This window comes from Camellia sinensis, chromosome 9 (assembly GCF_055761805.1).
Source record: "Camellia sinensis isolate YWXY chromosome 9, ASM5576180v1, whole genome shotgun sequence".
NCBI lineage: Eukaryota > Viridiplantae > Streptophyta > Magnoliopsida > Ericales > Theaceae > Camellia > Camellia sinensis.
In genome coordinates this window covers 95,971,871-95,993,245 of record NC_138969.1, presented here as the reverse complement: position 1 = coordinate 95,993,245, position 21,375 = coordinate 95,971,871, and the positions used below count along the sequence as shown (strand labels likewise).

Sequence of the window (21,375 nt, the reverse complement as noted above, 5' to 3'; positions counted from 1 at the left end):
ATGTGGGAACAATAAAACCAGGACCTATCTTAAGCTATATAGGTTCCAAACTTTGAAACAAAAGAAAAAAGGGAAAATGTCGGGCATCTGAGTTTGTTTTAAACTTCAGCAAGTTCCGTCATCGCATCCTATATGTTCAGAATGAGTTGTGTGTTCAAAATTAAAAGAATACTGTGTTATGAGCCGTGTGTTCAAATCGAGCAGTGTTGTGTTATGAGCTGCGTGTTCAAAATTGAAATGTGTGAGCTGCGTGTTCAAAGAGGAATGTGTGAGTTGCATGTTCAAAATAAAGTGAATGAGCTGTGTGTTCAGAAATGAAAATTTATGAGCTGCGCGTGCAGAATTAAGAATGAGCTGCGTGCAAATGAAAATGTATGAACTGCGTGTTCAAAGTGAAATTTGTGAGCTGCATGTTCAAAATGAAGTGAAGTGTGTTCAGAAATGAAAATTTATGAGCTGCGTGTTCAGTATTAAGAATGAGCTGCGTGCACATGAAGTATATGAGCTGTGGGTTCAGAATTGAAAAGTATGAGCTGTGTGTTCAAAATTGAAAAGTGTGAGCTGCGTGTTCAACATATGAGCTGTGGGTTCGGAATTGAAATGTGTGAGCTGCGTGTTCAATATGAAGTATATGAGCTATGTGCTCAAAATTGAAAAGTGTGAGTTGCGTGTTCAACGTATGAGCTGTGTGTTCAGAATTGAAAAGTGTGAGCTGCGTGTTCAAACATATGAGTTGTGTGTTCAGAATTGAAATGTGTGAGCTGCGTGTTCAACATGAAGTGTATGAGCTATGTGTTTAGAATTGAAATGTGTGAGCTGCGTGTTCAAAATGAAGTGAATGAGCTATGTGTTCAGAAATGAAAATTTATGTGCTGCGTGTTCAGAATTGAAATGTGTGAGCTATGTGTTCAAAGTGAAGTGAATGAGCTGTGTGTTCAGAATGAAAAAACGTTGAGCTGCGTGTTCAGAACGAAAAATGAGCTGTGTGCCCGAAAAGTGAGCTCCGTGCCCAAAGAACGAGTTGTGTGCCCGAAAAGTGAGCTCCGTGCCCAAAGATGGAGCTATGTGCCCGAAAAGTGAGCTACATGCCCAAAGAACGAGCTGTGTGCCCGAAAAGTGAGCTACGTGCCCAAAGAACAAGCTGTGTGCCCGAAAAGTGAGCTGCGTGCCCAAAGAAGGAGCTGTGTGCTCGAAAAGTGAGCTGCGTGCCCAAAGAATGAGCCGTGTCCCCAAAATGAGCCGTGTGCTCGAAAGGAACTGTGTGTTCAGAATGAGTTGCGTGCCCCAAATGCGCTGTGCGCCCCAAATGAACTGTGTGTTCAGAATAAGCCGTCTGCCCGAAATGAGTTGTGTGCCCGAAATGAGCTGTGTGCTCGAAAAATGAGCCGTGTGCCCGAAAGATGAGCTGTGTGCCCGAAATGAGTTGTGTGCTCGAAAAATGTGCTGTGTGCCCTGAAATGAGCTGTGTGCCCGAAAAAATGAGCTATGTGCCCCCAAGATGTGCTGTGTGCCCGAAATGAGCTGTGTGCTCGAAAAATATGCTGTGTGCCCTGAAATGAGCTGTGTGCTCGAAAAATGTGCTGTGTGCCTGAGATGAGCTGTGTGCTCGAAAAATGAGCCGTGTGCCCGAAAGATGAGCTGTGTGCTCGAAAAATGTGTTGTGTGCCCGAAATGAGCTGTATGCTCGAAAAATGAGCCGTGTGCCCGAAAGATGAGCTGTGTGCCCGAAAAATGTGCTGTGTGCCCTGAAATGAGCTGTGTGCCCAAAATGAGCCGTGTACCCAAAAAATAAGCTGTGTGCCCCCAAAATGTGTTGTGTGCCTGAAATGAGCTGTGTGCTCGAAAAATGTACTGTGTGCCCAAAATGAGCTGTGTGCTCGAAAAATGTGTTGTGTACCCGAAAAATGTGCTTTGTACTCTGAAATGAGCTGTGTGCCTAAAATGAGTCGTGTTCCCGAAAAATGAGCTGTGTGCTCGCAAAACGTGCTGTGTGCCTGAAATGTGTTGTGTGCCCAAAATGAGATACGAGCCCGAAATGAGCTGTGTGCCCAAAAGAGCTGTGCGCCCAGATAAACAGAGTGTTGTGTTTCAAGCTGCGTGCCGAATGAACAAAATATTGTGTTGTGAGCCGCGTGCCAAACAAACAAAGTGTTGTGTTGTGAGCTGTGTGCCGAATAAACAGAATACTGTGTTATGAGCTGCACGTTCAGAATGAGCAGTGTGCTAATCCGAGCTGTGTGTTCAAAGTGAACAGAATACTGTGTTGACTGTTTCACTATTTCAAAGCTAGAATGGCAATCAGATGTGCTCTTCCTAAGTACCATTCTCTGCCGGAGGCATCCTGGCTGTGTTTGCAAAGAGTTCCTACGGAAAGTTATGAATATGATCAAGATGAAAAACAGCATTTGTGGTTTCTCCATGCAGATGTTGCTCCTTGTCAGCATTTCAGAACCATTATACTGTGAGTTGAAGGTAAGTATTCGTAGAATACAAGAAGAGATCCCCGTCAGAGTAAAGCGGTTTACCGCCACTCATTCCATAAGGTGCTTTCTAAAGTGCCGCTTTGTTTGTTTATTGCATTCCCTAAACATCATGCTCTACATTGCTTGTAACATGTACTGTATCAGCGTACTTATTGCGTTTATTTGCATCTTGTGTTATCTTGTATCATTTATCCTTTTACGTCGAGCTGCGTTTAGGATCTTTGTCCTCCAGGACTTTCTCAGGTTACGCCGAGCACGCATCTGATGGGTTGTTGAACCTCCTCTCACGATTTCAGCGTGGTTTGAGTGACCCTTTCCTCACACGATTTCAGCGTGTTTGGAATTTATCTCAGGTTGCGTCATGTACGCACTTGGGCGGTTTGTTTTCGGACCTCCTCTCACGATTTCAGCGTGGTTTGAGTATCCCTTTCCTCACACGATTTCAGTGTGTTTGGAATTTATCTCAGGTTGCGTCGTGTACGCACCTAGGCGGTTTGTTGTTGGACTTCCTCTCACGATTTCAGCGTGGTTTGAGTGTCTCGTTCCTTACGTGATTTCAGCATGTTTGAAATTTATCTCAGGTTGCGTTGTGTACACACCTGGGCGGTTGTTTTCGGACCTCCTCTCACGATTTCAGCGTGATTTGAGTGTCCCTCTCCTCACACGATTTCTGCGTGTTTGGAATTCATCTCAGGTTGCGTTGTGTATGCACCTAGGCAGTTATTTTCAGGCCTCTTCTCACGATTTTAGCGTGGTTAGAGTGTCCCCTTCCTCACACGATTTCAGCGTGTTTGGAATTATCTACAGTTGCGTGGAATGCGCTCCTTATTGGTTTTCTTTGTTCTTCCTCCTTTCATGATTCCAGCGTGGTTGGAGTATGTTACCCCATTTGCATCTATTGCTCTATCTGTTACATCCATAATTATCAAATCGGCTTCGCATAGCGTATAAGTCGAATTATCAAAATCTTCCGGCATATCATTTTGCATTTTTTTTTTGCCCCTGCCTGCGGGCACATCTCTTTGATTATCTTGCCTGTTTGTCAAAGTCTTCAGCCTTTTCAAAAATGGGTCGTCTCTGGGCTTTGACATTCACTCCCGTCACTTATGACTTTCGAGTTCTGTCAAAGAGGGGCAACTATAGACACCCTATCTTTTATTGACTTTAAGACTCAGACGTCATCGATTGAGCGCTCGGTGATGATGCATGTTATGCTCGTTCTGAGGTTTCAGAGTTTTGGCTGAGAGCCTTACCCCCGAACATCGAGGCCCTTTTGTGCTTTGCCTCGGTTTGCGAACTAGGTTCTGTTTTCTCTTCCCGAAGGGAGGGAGAGGTCTCGTAAACCATCTCTCAGTGGCCATAGGCTGCTTTTCGTGGTCGTAGGCCACTATTCCCGTTTGGAGACCAGTTTTCGATTTTCGGAGCCGTCGGCTATGCGCCTCGGTTCGGGACCGCTTAACTTTCACCGTTTGCTCCAGTTTTTGGCACACACCTTGTTTCCTCTCTCTATAGGGACACTGTGGCCTGGGAGACCACCTTCGTGGTCGCACGCCACTTTCGATGCTCAACAGTCAGTTTTCAGGGCACCCGGCTGCGCGTTTTGGCCCCCAAACCCTCGTTTTGCATCTGTCTTGGTTCATTTTTGGCATGGACCCTATTTTCATTGTTTGGAAGGTGGTACAAGGGTGGGAGACCACCTTTTCTCCTTGGAGACCACCTTTCCCTGGTCGACTGGTTTTCTTGTCATGTAAGTGGTCTCCCTCACTTTTGGGCCACAATTACTAGTCTCCCACCACACCACTTGCTTGTTTTGAGTGTGGAGACCACCCTAGGAGGCCACCGACCAGCTGAACCTTTTGACCCTGGTCGACTGACCAAGGGGAGCGGTCGGCCGACCACTTGAACTGGTCAGCCAGCTTTCTCCTTTTCTGTCTCACTGAGTTGGTGCCAGCTGTGCCAGCTGGAAGCCACAGATCGCATCCTCCATTCATGTATGGAGGATGTTTAACCTTGGTTTTAAGCTTCTTGAAGAAGCTTTAAACCCTTGGCTCTATAAAGGGAAGGCTCCTCTTCCCTTGCAAGGGTTCAGAAAATTGTTTAAGGCTTATGCATACACTTCCCTCTATATCTCTACACTTTGGCTCTAAAGTTGCATAGTTCTTGACCCCTTTGCATACCATCTCCTAGCACAACACCTCCATTATCAACCTAAGCACCTTGGAGCTGGTTTTCAGAGGTTGAAGGTGTGCTATTTTTGGTCCAGAAGCTGATGGTCCCTTTGGCTACAAGGGTAACACTCTATTTCCCTCTTTTTAGCATTGTTTTGTTCCATCTCTTAGCCTAGTTTGCAAGCATATTTGACCTTTGTCATAAACTGAAAAAAGTCTTATTTTGAGGCCCTTAACATGTTTGTTTGAGACCATTTTTCTGTTGGGGGTCATCTACCCCCTTGCATGCTTGTTTTCACCTTGTTTTGAGCCATGCACTTAGACCTTTGAATTGAGCTTTGTTTGGCATTCTAGCCACTGAAATCTAGTGGATTTTCAGTGGCTAGCATACTATTTTGAGAGCCATAATCAGAGAGGTGTGACCCTCTCACCCCTTGTTTTGTTTTCTAGCATATTTGGCCTATCAAAGGAGCCTATACTTGCATGCTTCCTAGCCTTATTTCAGGCCCTTTTCAGTGAGTTTTAGGGCCTGCATAACCTCTGTCCAGAGGTGGTTTTGTCATATTAGGTGTCCATCTTGCATGTGTAGAACAACCCTCTTTATAGCCTATCAAAGAAGCCTATCATTCTTGCATGCATGGACTATATTTCAGTGGGGTTTTGGGCTTTATTTGGCATGTCATACCTCTAAATTTTTCTGGTTTAGTGGCCTCTTAAATGCCTTGTGTACTTGTAGTGTAAACCCTCTTCACTAGCTTGTATTGCATGTTGTTTTGGCCCTTGATTCTAGCACTTTTTGGCCATGCCTTAAACTGATTTTGTGAATGTTTTGGACTGCCTTAGCTTTGTTTTTATGCCTCATGGTCGAATGATGCTTGCTATACATGGTTGTAGTTCAATACCCTTGCCTAGCTTTGAGTTTTGTAGCCTCTTGCATGCTTGAATAGAGGTGTTTGCATGTCTTGACATCATTGTGCATGTTATTTCAGACCTCATACTTGTGCCATGTTCCCAAGTTTTCCACTCCTTAAGTGCATTTGAGAGTTGTGCTTGTTTGCCTCATTTTTGGACCATTACATGAGCTTCATTTCCATGCCTTTTGAGCCACCATTTTAGTCCATATTTGCTACTGTTTTGGTTTGCATAGGGACTGTTTGGGGGTGGATTGGTCATTTAAGCATCGCTTTGCATACCTCCAGTGTAATCCACTTTATTAGTTTCGGTATTCGGGCAATCTAGCATGCATTGTGTGAGTTGTTTGCATGATTCAGGACCATTGTGCATCATGTTTCAGAGCTGGAAAATGTGTGTTTGTATGCCATATTTCATCCCTTGCCATGCTTTGGTAGAGTGCCATTTGATGCCTTAGGTTCGAGCCTTTGCATTATGCATGCTTATGTGTGTCTTGTAGCTTTGATTTCATCATGTTTGGCCACTGATTTGGGTGTGGCCGAGGCCCATTCACTTTGGTTTAAATCCATCTTGCATTGTGTATGCCACATAGTCCATGTTGTCGCATGAGTTTATCATTGCAATGAGCATGCCTTGTTCATCTCATTGTGTTTGTTAGTCTTCACATGTGCATTGTGTATGCCATTGTTTAGTCCATGTGCATTGAGTATGTCATGTGTAGTTCATAGCATTGTGTATGCCATTTGCATGCTTGCATGTCATTCCTTGCATCTTTGTATCATTTAGTTGCATTACATTAGGATTGCATGCTAGAAGTGGCATTGAGCATGCCATTCTCGTTTCATCATGTTTGGGATAAGAGTTAGCCCAAACACGGAAAACGAGGAGCGTTTCATACTCCAAGTGATGAAACGTGCCTCGATTCCTGGTCGCCGACACTCTTGACTATCCATGATAGAGTTGTTGGCTTTAGATGCTTATTTGTGCATTCATGTCACATTAAGTCGTGCAATCCGACTCCTCGGCCATCATGCATCGAGATGCGTGATTGGTGGTCTGAGGATCGAGGGTTACACTCCCTAGAGCCTATGCTATGACAGGAAGAGTGGTCGAGCACACATTTGTTGAAAATACCTTGCCATGATTCCCTATTGCTTTGCGTTGCAGAAAACCAGAATCCAGGGGCAGAAAGTGGTCGGCCGACCAGGTTTTCTGGCAAGCCAACCACCCTTTTTGGTCTCGACCATAACGGGGCGGTTGGCAGGTGGTCTCCCATGTCATTGGCTGGTCGGCAGCCCTCCCACAACTTCCCAGAGTGGAGTTTCAGCCTCTTGGAGCTTCGTGCAAGTTTCTGAAATAAATTGCACACAAAGGTGAGATGAAGCATTGCGATGGATTTGCCGGCGAGGCGACTCAAGCATGCATGCATGCATTGTCATCCAAAACAGAGCCGAGGCAGTCACATTCATTTAGTTTACATGCTTAGTTAGCGAGTTTGTTAATTAGTTAATGTCGTGTAATAATTAGTTGTAGTTCATTATTCATCTGGTTTTGTATTATTCGGATCCTCTGAGGAGGGCATTGTTGTAACAAGTGTGCGTATGTGTGATGAATGTTTTCCAACCCCACGTCTTTCTCTCTTTTATTTACTAGATTTTGATGGTTAGTTTAGGACATGTTTCAATTAGCATACTTAAGCTCGCATATTTGCATCATTCATCCGTATTGCATGCACCGAGCTCGGCGGATCATGCTAACTACATTGTATTTCAATTCCAAGTTGAATACATGTTATCTGTTGCATTTCATATGCCATGTTTAGAATAGCCGAGCCTATCCTTGTTGCATTTTTGCATGTGTTGCATTAGCCATCTTAACATGAACTAGGATCATTTATTGATTACTAACTAGTTTCTGTTCTGGCTTGGAGTACTCGGTAAGTATTTATGCTTTAGCATCCTTGCATGTGTGTGAGTGACTGCCATGATAGCAAGCTTACCATGAGGCTATGTGCTTATCTGATATACCTGCCTGAATGGCTGTGGGTGAAGGTTGGGTTGCTTAAGTTGGAATAATTCGTCGAAACCCGTGTTTTAGCCTACTTGCGAGTAGCAAACTTCAATCCATTTTCAAAAACAAACGGATATGTCATGCTTTGTTCCAACTTAGGCAATCTAGTCTATACTTGTTTTGTTGTGCGCATCACATAGTAATTCTAGGGTAAATAACCGGAATAAAAGCACATGTGTTTTCAAAAACTCGATATCATGGTTAGTAGAGGCCGATCTTTGATCGGGCGAGCGGGGGTGCTCACGAAGTGACCTTCCCCAATCGTACCCAAGTTCCCGAGCCGAGGCAACTTTGGTGATGACGGACACGTGGCCTTAGGCACGAGTCAGGGTTTCCTAAATTCCCCCAAAATAAAATATTTTGGTGGCGACTTTGTATCTGGCAAAGCAGTCCATGTTTAACACTTCTTTCTAAAAATCAGTTTTTCAAAACGATTTGCCAGATTTGGACTCTTTGATGATTCATCGGTCTTGCATTGCACTCCGCGAGATTAGATACAGGACCGTGACATTGAGTCCTGAACTGTAGTAAGCCCAAATGAACAAAACGAGATTCCCTCCCGGGATGTTTGGGAACGTCTACAGGGCCCAAACGGTCACAAGGTTGAATCCAAGCTCTCTCAAGCTGATGAAAATCTCTATTCCAAGTCTCCAAGTCTCCAAGCTGATGAAAATCTCTATTCTAATCCAATTGTATGGGTGTAGAAAGTATGTATGAATCTCAATGTCCAAAATTCACTAACTCTCACTAGATTGATTGATCAACACTAAAATTCTCCAACTTTACTAAATTGATCAACAAACCATAATCTCGCCAAGAAGAAGGGTTTATATAGGTTAGGGTGCTTGGAATATGCCATTTTGTCCTCAAGGATTTGGATGGCATATTCCAAGATACTAAGGGACTCCTCATTAGAAATCTTTTTGGTTGACATCAATTGAATTTCACCAGACAAAAGTTTTATGGCCGACCAAGAGTGGTTTGTCACCTTTTCTCAAAAAGTATCCGTTGGAGCAAAAAGTGTCTTAATGTGGTTATCTGAACAGAGGTTGTCTAGAAGTGCTTATCTAAACAGAAGTTGTCTAGACATGCTTTTCCAAAAGAAAGTTATTCATCGTGTTTCTGATAAGTTGTACGCCCGACCAAGAGACATTCAACCATGCTTTCCTGAAAAGGTTTCCCCATCTTTTCATTCATCCCGACCTTCTAAGCCCTCTTTTTGAAAAATAGCTCAACCCTTTTGAAAAACACAATACTGGAAATAGCCAAAACAAATGAGAAAGTACCACTCGCCTCAAAAATCATTTCAAAAAATAGATTTGAAGGTTTGGAAAACTTTTTGGCCAAAACGGACATAGGAATGTTTTGTCTCTCTTCATCCCTGACTTGTGCTTTAAAATGATCCTTGCTTTCATCATCGAGACTTCTTCACGGAGCACCCAAGTCTTAAGGCTAGTCAAAAATAGGGTGTCTACAGTTACCTCTGTATGTCCTTCACATGTTTTCTTGATTCCCTTTTTATAGCTAATTGGCATGTTGTAGTGAACCATATATCTCTTCTTGATCGAACGATTAGCCTCTTGTTAGAGGATACCTTAGTAGTAACCAACTTGTGGTTACTGCTAATCGTTAGATCTCTTCTTATCAAATGGCTGGCTATTTGTCAGATGTAGTTGTCAAGTTGCATTAAAAGGTGATCGTCGAATCATAGTTGATTGGATGATCTTTCTTTTGTCAGTGGTTCTTTTAGTAGTGGCCAACTTGTTTCAGCCACCAATCATTGGATCTATGCTGATCGAATAGTCATTACTATATTTCCTCTAATATGCCATGAATCTGGTTGGCCCTTTATTTACCTTGGGCAGCAATAGTTTGGGCTTACCCATCTTACTTGGACCTGTATTTATTAGGCTAGGTTGAAATTTCCATCCCCCACAATACCTTAACCTAGTTTTTAATTTTTAACCAAATTTATTATTTAATAACATTTTCATTTAAACATGAACATATTTATTTAACAAATTAAACTATAAATTAACTTAAACACCCTAACTTATTACCATAAAATTACCTTAATTTAACTTTTAATTTTTAACCTAATTTCTCATTTAATAACAATTTAAATTAAATTGTTGATAGAAGAGGACAGTTAGGATTGGGGTTAGGGTTTGGTTAGGAATATGATTTAAGTTTAGAGAAGAAGATGAAGATGAGAGTATTTTGGACATTTAATCCAATGTTTTAATTTGACGTGGAATTTTTGCATTGCCCATTCTCAATTTGGGAGAGTGTGCCACACTTTCTGTTACTTTTAATGAAAAAAGTGACGGTAACTGTAATAACCCGACCCTCTTATATGTCTTCTGGTATGCTTTCAGTCTCATATTGTGTGCATTGATATACTTAGTATGAAATTCCATGAAAAGTTAAGGTTAATTGTGTGAATTATATGATTGTGGGTTTATATCTGTTAACTATGAGAAATATCTATTATAATCGCGATGTTTGGATCAATAATTGAAAGCCTTAGAAGTTTGATAATCTGAAATTGACTTTATAATTGTGATCAGCATGATTTTTAGAGCATAACGTGATTTTTTATAAAAAAACTGATTCAGAATGATTAAACTGATTAATTTGTGCCTAACTCTTAAATGAGTCTTTTTAATATTTTAGTTGGTCACTTGTTATGTGGTAAGGCAAAAATATCTCCTGAGAGAGAGTGTAGAGAAGTTGAGAGAAGAACTAAAAGGGAAGAAGATCAACAAGGAAGAAGGTTGGGAAATTGAGAAGAATTGTAGAGATTAAGGCTCAAGGTATGTATAATCCACCTTAAATAACCTCTTTCTTGGACTTGAGTAAGAATTCCCATTCATTTATGAGAACTAGGGTTTGTAATGGAAGTGTTGTGTGTGATAATTGGCTAAATCGAAAGGTACTCTATTTGGAGTGGAATTACATCTTATTCTCTTATTTTCCATGTTTAAACTCAACCTCATCTTTAGAAGGTTATATATAAGTGATTACCAAAATAATTAGAGCTTTGTAGGATTGGGTTGTGTATATGAATTTAAGGACCATGAAGGCTTAATTAAACTTGTGATTCATATTTATATGATGTTGAGCCATATTCTTGCATTAATTTCTGATTTTATGCCTTACAATGTGTTTGTCAAGTTGGAAATTTGCCTTGATTCGAAGTGTGCAAAACAGGGACAACGACCGCACGTACGGGGTCCATGGCCGCATGTGCGGGAAGCACCACCGCACATGCAAGGCTCACAGCCGTACGTGCGGAAAACAGAGGAATTAGGAGTTTGGATTCTGAAATATATGCATGTGCGGGGTGCACATGCGGCCCACCTTCCCGCACGTGCGGTGAGGGGCCTCCACACATGCAGCTCATGTAGAAACATTATGTGTGCTATGTTTCCCTTGTTCGACCCTCTGGGATTGCTAAAATCTGTATTTGACACTTTTAAAATGCTTATAAATTTATTAGAGACTGAACGAATCAGATATTGATTAAAAAGGAAAAGGGACTAATTTGTGAGTGCATGTGTGCAGGTCATATACCAGAAAGGACTGTTGCTTCACCACAGCACTGTGAGTAATAGTACTGCAGTAATATGTTTAATTACTGCTAATCGTTACCATTAGCACATCGTTATTCATGAATGAACTATGTTCTTACATAGGGAACAATTGGAAAGTATGTGTGACATTGGATAAGGAAATTCTTATGGACCAGAGGTCATTCTGTTTTGTTATTGCTGGGCCCGAGGCCGTTCAGATATAAGTTACACCTTGTCAGCAACTCTAAGACTGAGGGAGGTGGTGACATGCTGATGTTTCACCGACCCTGATATGATTTGAATTGATTATGATTCATGGCCAGAGGCCAAGGGAGGTAGTGTACATGTCGATGTTCTACCTACCCTCCAATGTGTGGACAGCTGTCGAGATGTGGGCCTGAGGCCGTTCTGCATGATCCGCTCTGTATAACATGTTGGACCTGATGCCGTTCTGTATGATATTGCGCCTAAGGCCATTTTGTACATATAATGGGCCCAAGGCCATCATGGAAATGTTTACAGAATAAGATCAAACATGTGACCTATGTGTTTATATGTGCTGTAATTCATGTTTATTCATTTGAACTTTCTACATACTATAATTCACTGAGCCTTGCTCACTCCGTGTTATGTTTGTCTCTGTAGGTAATCAGCTCGGAAGTCAACCTTAGTCCGACTCTAGCAGCTTTTCTTTTGTCAACCCCGCTGTGTCCAAGGAATTAGATGAAGCTTATACATTTTGTGGAGTTCTTTTCAAACTTATAGCATTGGCCACTAGCCTTTTGTCAAATGTGCTTAATCATGTATAACCTTCATTAGCGGTACTTTTGTTATACCTCTACATACGGGGTTGGGATTGTGTATATGCCTATGTATAGCTATTACTCATGTACATGTTTCGTTATATGTTTCAATATGTGTGGAACGTTTGTGATCTTGGCGTGTAATTTTAGCTCAATGGATGTCATCTTAATTTAGCAATTGCTTCTGTTCGGGGCCCATATTATATATTTGTTGAATTCCGAATCCGTTGTTAGGTTGGTTATGCCCAAACTTTTAGGGGCAGGTTTGGGGTGCGACAGTAACACCTTAGTTAAAACTATAAAGGGGTTCACTGCATATATTTGGATCATATCGAGGTAAAGTGTTTTGAAACAAAATCACAATGAGGTAAAGTGAATTTTACCCTACAATGTATACAAGAAATAATTCATATGTTTGTTTCCATTTTTTTGAAAACACTTTTCAGAAAATTCTACTTTCTTTCTATCTGTATTTTTTTATTTTTGCTGAATTTTTTTAATAATTTAAGCAATTTGTTTAATTTTTAGACACACCTAACATTTTTTTTTTTTGATCGGCAAAGAAAAAGTTTCATTAAAAACATGAAATTTAAAGGTACAAGGAAAAAAGAACGCATTGAGAGAGATTCGAAGAGTAAAGCACTCTCCTACTACTACTACTCGCGTCTTTACAACCAACTCCTAAGCCTCACAATTTTATATTTTAAAAGACAAATAAAACAACAAAACAAAATCTTGAGCCCCACACCTATAACACTGATACACAACTAAAACCCACGCCAGCCTCGAGTGCCCTACACCTGACCCAAACAGCTCTTGAGCCCCCAAACTCTTGAAAACCCCATGCCTGACCGGACACACCCGTGACTGCCGAGAACCACCTGAGACTGCAAAACCTGCTGGTTTCTCCTTTTTGATTCAATAAAGTCCTTGCGCTCGACTACAACCTCCGCCGGGACTGCTGGTTTCTCCTTTATTGCTCCTGCTGCCTCCTCCTAAGCTACTTCTCCCACGGTTTTCCTCTCCCAAACTGCTCCCTCTGATTATCCTTACCAACAAAACGCTGAGCAGTCCCCTCTTTGTAGACCCTGCGCCATACTCCTCTTAACCGAACACAAACACCGACCACCAAGAAATGAACGGAAATTACCCCTCAAACTCCCACTCACACGAAGCGCTCAAATGACGATCCTAATCAACTTCGGATCTACCACCCCTCAAACTCCCGCACGCAGAGAAAGTGCCCGAATGAAGTTCCTGGACATGACATATTATGGTAAAGAACACATCTAACATAAATACACTTAAAAAGTATAATTTCGTGAAAAAATCTTTAAAAAAATCACTAAATACCAAAAATACAAAAAAAAAAAAAATCAGTATATTTTTCATATTTTTGTGTATTTATTAATTTTTTAAAATATTTTTCACAAATATTTTACTTTTTAGATACTTTTAAGTAGGGTGCATCTAAAGAAGTAAAAAAAATGCTTAAAATTTTAAAAATATTCACTAAAAACAAAAAAAAAATACGAAAAATAAAAAACTCAATTTTCAAAAAAGTGAATCTGAAAAATTAAAACCAACCACACTGATTCTCGAGACTTATTTCCAAGTCACTTTTTAGCTTAATCTCAATAGTAAACAATGTCAAGAAGCTTTTTTTTTTTTTTTTGCGTCATATGATAAGATGTTAGAGGATTAATAAGTCAGATTACAGACAAAGAGCCACAGTCATTTCATTGGCTCGAACGCTGAATCTCTAACCCTCTCATCGTCCCACGGGACAACTACATGGATTATTAGGCCAACCGCCCTTGCTATAATAATTTTAAGATAAATTACACTAACCTCCCATGAGGTTTGAAGAAAATAAAACAAACTCTACAGTTTTGGCATAATTACGTTGGGTCCCTTTATATTTTAATTAATTTAATACGTAGCTCCCTTTTTGTCAATAATTTGTTAGTTTTATGTGTGAAAAAATAATATTATCATTTCTTTTATAATAAAATATTTTCCTTTGTTTATTTTTGTGTATTTGCACAATCTATATTAGTTTTAATCAATTTAATTTTACTAAAAGAGAAGTCATGTAATTATACTAAAATTATAAAGTAATTTTTACTTTTTCAAGACCTCGGAAAAATTCAATGTAATTTACCCATAATTTTAAGTACAAAGGATGCACTACAAGAAAATACACTTTTGGCGACTAAAACATTCGTCGCCAAAAGTGCATATTTTAGTCGCCGAAAGTATTTCCCGACTAAATAATTTGGTCGTTGGATTTGTCGGCCATACATAGTCGCCGAAAGAATTAGCGACTAAAATTCATTTAGTCGCTATAAGTATCACAAAATACCGACTAACATGTTAGTAGCCAAAAAGACAGGTATTGGCGACGAAATAATTCTTAGTCGCCGATAGAATACATTGCCGACTAAAACTTTAGTCGCCGAAACCTTTCATTAAATATTTTAACTCAACTATTAGCTACTAATGTTTTTGTCGCTAAAAAATGAAATATCTACGGCGGCAATATTATTAGTCGCTAATAGTGAAGCTTCAGCTACTAATGTTTAGTCGCCCATGATTTTTTATGTTTTCGTGACTAAAATTTAGTCGCCTAAACTTTCTTGGGGTTTTAGCTACTAAAATAAGTTGTCGCCATAGCTGTTTTGGAGTTGTTTTGGCTACCAAAAATTTTGTCGCCAAAAGTCTTTTCAGCTTTAGCCACTATACATTTAGTCACCATAACTATTTTATTCGTTTTAGCTACTAAAATTTTAGTCGCCAAAAGATTTTTCTTTTTAACTACAAATTGATTTCTCACCAAATGCATCATTTTATATTTTTGTTTTGTTTGTTTAATTTTACTAAATTTTGTCCAAACCTGTATGTATCCATCGCAACCTGTATGTATCACCTACATGGTTCACTTAGAACCATAAAACAAAAATGAACACCTGCTATATATATTCCAATTACAAATAATAATGTAAACTTATATACGAACGAACTATATATATTCCAATTACAAATAATAACATCATACATTCCAAATACGTTACCAAAATTATGTCCTCTATACACAACATTTTTACTATACTATGCATTGTAATGACCATTTGACAAGGTACAAATTACTATGGTAATATGTACCACGACAAAAGGTAATACAAGCTCCAAAAATATTATGTACCCCACCATAAATTATATGTACGATGCATCCAAATTCCACGGTTCATTAATTAATACAAGCTCCAAAAATACTTTGTACCCTGTCAAAAATTATATGTTCGATGCATCCATAGTCCACAGCAAAAAGTATAGGACGACAAAAAACTTCCCAACTTTCCCAGCTTGTGTATCTTCCGAGAAAAAATTAGAAGATCCACATGTCAATGCCAAAAGCCATCTACACAACAAAAATTACATCCATTAGTTCCATTGTAAACAAAAAGTTATATTGATCTACAAAACACAAATTGCAAGGATGTCAATTGTAATTGAAATTGTATGTAAATATAATTTGAATTTAGGTATTTCAATATACTTTTTGTACACGTTAACTTTTATTTAAAGTGCAAACAAATTTGTAAGTCAACCCCAACTCAAGTTTACTCTAATGTGTAAACATACATATATTTTATTCATAACTGTACGTATATAGAGATTGTTATAGAACATATATATATATTGCTAAGCTTTAATATATTTGTATAAGCTTTAGGCATTTTTCACGCCAACTCCCAACGTACACGTGCTAATTACGTCCCGTCCATCCCCACACGTCCTATTTGACACGAGGAAACTACCCGTACCATCCCCGCAGTGCTTCGGGGGCTGCTCTCAAGTTTTGGCCCTCGAACGCCTTTTTTCGGCTAAGTTTATTGCTTTTTTCACGCCAACTCCCAACCTACGCGTGCTAATTACGTCCCGTCTGTCCCCACAGGTCCTACTTGACACGAGGAAGCTACCCGTGCCATCCCCGTAGTGCTTTGGGGGCTGCTCTCAAATTTCGGCCCTCGAACCCCTTTTTTCGACTAAGTTTATGGCGTTTCTCACTCTAACTCCCAACGTACACGTGCTAATTACGTTCCGTCTGTCCCCACAGGTCCTATTTGACACGAGGAAGCTACCCGTGCCATCCCCGTACTGCTTTGGGGGCTGCTCTCAAATTTCGGCCCTCGAAGCCCTTTTTTCGACTCAGTTTATGGCGTTTTTCACGCTAACTCCCAACGTACACGTGCTAATTACGTCCCGTCTGTCCCCACAGGTCCTATTTGACATGAGGAAGCTACCCGTGCCATCCCCATAGTGCTTTCGGGGCTGCTCTCAAATTTCGGCCCTTTAAGCCCTTTTTTCGGCTAAGTTTATGGCATTTTTCACGCTAACTCCCAATGTACACGTGCTAATTACGTCCCGTCTGTCCTCACAAGTTCTATTTGACATGAGGAAGCTACTCGTGCCATCCCCGCAGTGCGTCGGGGGCTGCTCTCAATTTTCGGCCCTCGAAGCCCTTTTCTTGGCTAAGTTTATGGCATTTTTCGGGTATGCTCCCAACGTACACGTGCTAATTACGTCCCGTCTGTCTCGTCTGTCCCCACTGCCATCCCCGGAGTGTGTTTGGTGTACATAAAGATGCACTATGGAGAAGAATTATTTGCAACAAATATATATTGGATGTGACTAGGTGGCATTGTGTCCATTGGAAACCAGAGTAATATCCTAAGAACTGTTTTTCAAAAATCCAAACAAATTTTAATTTTGTTTTACACATTATTCAGTTCAAATTAGTGTTGGTTTTATTTTTACAAATTTATTATTAAGAATCACATATTCATTCTTCACAGTTAGCGTTTTGAAATCAAAGCTCCTTTGCAGTATTTATATGGCACTCATTATATTGTAGTAAATCAAAATTCATTCTAATTTCTCTTTAGTCTTAAATCTCAAATCACATTCAATTGGAGTTGGTTACCTTATAGAAATCAGCGTACGGTCGTTTCTGTAATGTATCAAAACACCAGGTCCGCTGCTGCAATGTCTACTCACATGATGCCTCATAACCTATTCGAAGCACATCACAAAGAAAATATTTGCATACCAACTTTAATATAACAGTACATGAAGGCTGCAATGTCTACTCACATGATGCCTCATGACCACTGGTTCTTCACATGAAGGCTGCATTTTCAGCTTTATGTACAGTTCTGGTTTCCTAAGCTATCCTTTGAAGGCTTGTTGACTAGAGCACCACACAGAATTTTACATAATAGTAATTATTAGTATAATTATTATTATACTAATATCAAAGGGAAAACCTCTCTCTCACTATTTGCATATGATGTCAGTAGATCCTCACACTTAAACCAATTCATTAGAAAATTCATAGATGGGAACAAATGTGATGTTTGCAAAAACACATTTACTACTTGGTGGGCAACTTAAAAGAAATGGAAGTTTGTAACCCTGCAAACGCAATTATCACAGATTAAACAAGCATGAAGCAATTAGTCTTAAGAACACATGATTTACTATAACTTGTGATTTACCATTGAGATAGTATATGGTTCGTAATTTCCATTATGGCTAGTATGTAGTAACAATATAAAGAACTTACATTCTATATAAGGGACCTAGCACCTAAGCATATCAGTGAAGCATGAAGCAGCCAAAGTGGACAAAGACAGCGGCGAACTGTCAAACTCAGCAAACAGAGACAGAGCAGATGTGCAAACCAGCACAAATTGTGGGAAAAGCAGCCAAACAGCACAGGTGTCCGACTGGAAAAACTGAACTGAGTATGAATTTGATCCTCAATTTGCTCTAACAGTTCATACAAAGTGTAGAGGAAATTAAAATTAGAAGGTTCAAATTACATGAAATTCAAGAGTAGGCATGAAATTCAAATTACAATTTCTTCAATATTCTTAATTGCCCTCATGACATCAACAAAACAAGCCAAACAAAGAAACAAATTGAGTTAAAATTCTAGGTCCGTATCTGCATCAAAATCACTTTCCATCTCATGTTCTTCGTCATCACCCGAGATTGTTAGGTCATCGTCGTCATCGCAGATGAAATCATTGTCCATAACACCCTCCGGTTGTACACGCTTATTGGACTGAGAAACTTCCATTGAAATAATTTGCGGTTCAATGTCATCCCGACGTAAAACAACAACATCATCAATAGGCTCAGTTGGTACAACAGTACTATTTTCATCATCTTGCAACACTTCATCAAATTCTGGCACATCCAACTCTGGCACATCCCAAATTCGTCGATGTTGAAACTTTTCTACGACTCGCCAATTCGGCCCTAACTTCGTATCAGGAACGTAGAAAACTTGTTGAACTTGGCCTGGGAACACAAAGGAGTCATCTTTATACCATCGACTTCTTACATCAACAGTTGTCACATGTGGTTCGACACGCAAAGTTCGAGTACTACCAGTGTTATACCATTCACATTGGAACAAAACAACCCGGTGTCCAAACAAATATGTCAGTTCCCACACTTTACAAAGGTAGCCGTAGAACTTGATCAACTGGCCTTGGTGGTCGCCTTCCACTACCAACCCACTATTTTGACATTTACGACGGTTATCACGGTCGATAGTATGGAATCGGACGCCATTACAAATGCATCCCGAATATGTATTGACTAATGCATTAGGTCCATTGGCTAATGCCCACATCTCATCGGTTGCTTCGGGTGAGTTTTCATTTCGCAACTGGTTCATCTACAGAAGAAAGTATGTCATGTCAATTCAAAGTTAGAATAATTCAACGTTAGGTCCACACTTTAGAGTAACACGTTACATAATCTTACGCGAGCTTTGAACCATTTAGGAAATTCTTTGCATTGTCGCGTTGCAATGTTGCATGAACTTCCATATTTTTGTTGCAACACGAGCTTGTGTTCCCTAGTTAATACGAAGTACATGATAAGTAATTACAATAATGAAGACTTTAAAAAATAAAAACCATGAAGGAAAGGTATGTTGCATATATGATGAAGAAGCATACTCTAGATATTCATCCACTTCCAAACTATTGTGTAGGACAAACCAATGAGCCAATTCACAGTCAGCTACGGACACATCAACAGCCCTGGGGAGTTGACCAAAAGGACGAAGAATTTGAGTGAAGATCGCCAACCCCGGGCCATTGGCACCCCCATCGTAGTTCCTTTCTTCCCGGTTGAACACCGTTTCAACTCCATGCAAATACATTGAACAAAACATCGTACACTCTTTGGATATGTAGGCCTCCGCAATGGATCCTTCTGGACGAGCTTTATTGCCCACAAATCCTTTAAGAAGTCCAAGCATCCTACACATAAACATCGGCGTGATCGTCAGTATGTTCATATTGAACTATAATTACAAGAAAAAATTACTGACTCGTTGTTATACCTCTCAATAGGATACATCCATCGAAATTGGACAGGCCCTCCAAGCCTAGCCTCGTAAGGCAAATGAATTGCCAAGTGGACCATCACATCAAAAAAAGCTGGAGGAAAAATCTTTTCAAGCTTACAAAGTATAAGTACGATTTGTTCTTGCAATTTCTCCAAATCAGTCACCCTCAAAGTCTTCGAGCACAACTGTTTAAAAAAAGTTCCAAACTCGAACAATGTGGTCCCAATCTCGGTAGGAAGGTATCCTCGCATCCCAGTGGGAAGAAGTCGTTGTAGAAGGACATGACAGTCATGACTCTTGAGGCCAACTAACTTACAACCATTCGCGGTGACACAATTGGATACATTTGCCGCATAGCCATCAGGAAACTTAATTGATTTCAAGAAATCATAAAACCCTAATCGTTCTGCCGGGGACAATGTGTACGATGCCGGAGGCTTTAGGAAAGAGCCATTCGCATGCCTTATCAAGTGTAAGTCCTTTCGTATTCGCATGTCCTCTAGATCCAAACGTGCTTTGTCGGTGTCCTTGTTCTTGCCATCAATGCTCAATAGTGTCCCAAGCAGATTGTCACATATATTCTTCTCTATGTGCATGACATCAAGGTTATGTCGAAGCTTAAGTGTTTTCCAATAGGGTAGGTCGAAAAGAATGCTTTTTTTTGTCCAGTTCGGAGTTGGATTTTCAGTCCTTTGTCTTTTTTGGTTGGTTGGATGCTTTCCATATGGCCTGTACGTACCCAAATTAACTTGCTCCAGTATTTGTTCTCCCGATAACTCGACAGGTTTGGACCGATTCTCAATGTCACCGTTGAATAGCTTACTTCTACGCCAATTATGGTTCTCAGGTAAGTACCGCCGAGCACCCATAAACCCTATCTTATTGCGCAAACGCTGAGATGATGCATCCACGTTACAATTAGGGCAGGCCAAGTAACCTTTTGTACTCCAACCAGACAACGAACCATATGCAGGGAAATCATTGATGGTCCACATGACTGCTGCATGCATTGTAAATATTTGGCCGGTAGAGGCATCATATGTGTCCACACCATGCTGCCACAGATTAGTTAACTCTTCTACTAATGGTTGCAAGTAAACATCGATGTCCCTGCCGGGTGCGGATCGTCCGGGAATAAGCAATGACATCATGAGAAATGGATCTTTCATACACTTCCATGGGGGTAGATTGTAAGGCATTAAGATTACGGGCCACATGCTGTACGATGTACTCATATGTCCGAATGGATTGAAACCATCCGTCGCAAGCCCTAGCCGTACATTCCGAGGATCCGCAGAGAACGTAGGATGCAACCTATCAAAGTCCTTCCATGCCTCACCATCAGCTGGATGTCGCAGTACTCCATCATCCACACGCTTATCTTTGTGCCATCTCATATCTACAGCTGTTTTTTTCGACATGTAAAATCTCTTCAACCTCGGTGTCAAAGGAAAGTACCTCAGTATTTTCTGTGGAATTTTTGTACCCGTCTTGTCGTTCAACTTGTATCTAGACTCCGTACATGTAGAACAATTCTCCAATGTGGCGTTGTCCTTCCAAAATAAAGTACAATCATTCTTGCATGCATGAATGGGCTCATATCCCAAACCCAACTCACGTAAGAACTTTTTCGCTTCATAAAGGGTCCATGGAACATTTTCATGACACTTTGGGAGAATGTCTTTGAAAACTTGCATAACCATATCGAAAGATTTGTTGCTCCATTTATTGTACACCTTCACGTGAAGCATCTTAATTACGAAGGACAAGATGGAAAACTTTTCACACTCTGGATATACTTTACGTTGAGCATCATCGAACAACTTCATGAACTTAAACAAATTGTGCCTCTCCGAACTAGTACGTTCTCCGTCGATAGGATCATCCATGAGACCACTCATGTAAATCTCTTGTAACATGGTTGGAAGT

The 21,375-nt window shown here is 40.3% G+C and overlaps 1 long non-coding RNA gene across 1 annotated transcript; it reads right to left on the bottom strand.

Annotated features, from left to right (window-relative positions):
• Nucleotides 1–15,003: 15,003 nt before the first annotated feature.
• Nucleotides 15,004–17,088, bottom strand: LOC145799146 (uncharacterized). Its single transcript, XR_014341158.1, has 2 exons — nt 16,999–17,088; nt 15,004–15,432 (listed from the first exon to the last, which is right to left on the bottom strand). It is a non-coding gene; the product is annotated as an uncharacterized LOC145799146 (long non-coding RNA).
• Between the last annotated feature and the right edge of the window lie 4,287 nt (nt 17,089–21,375).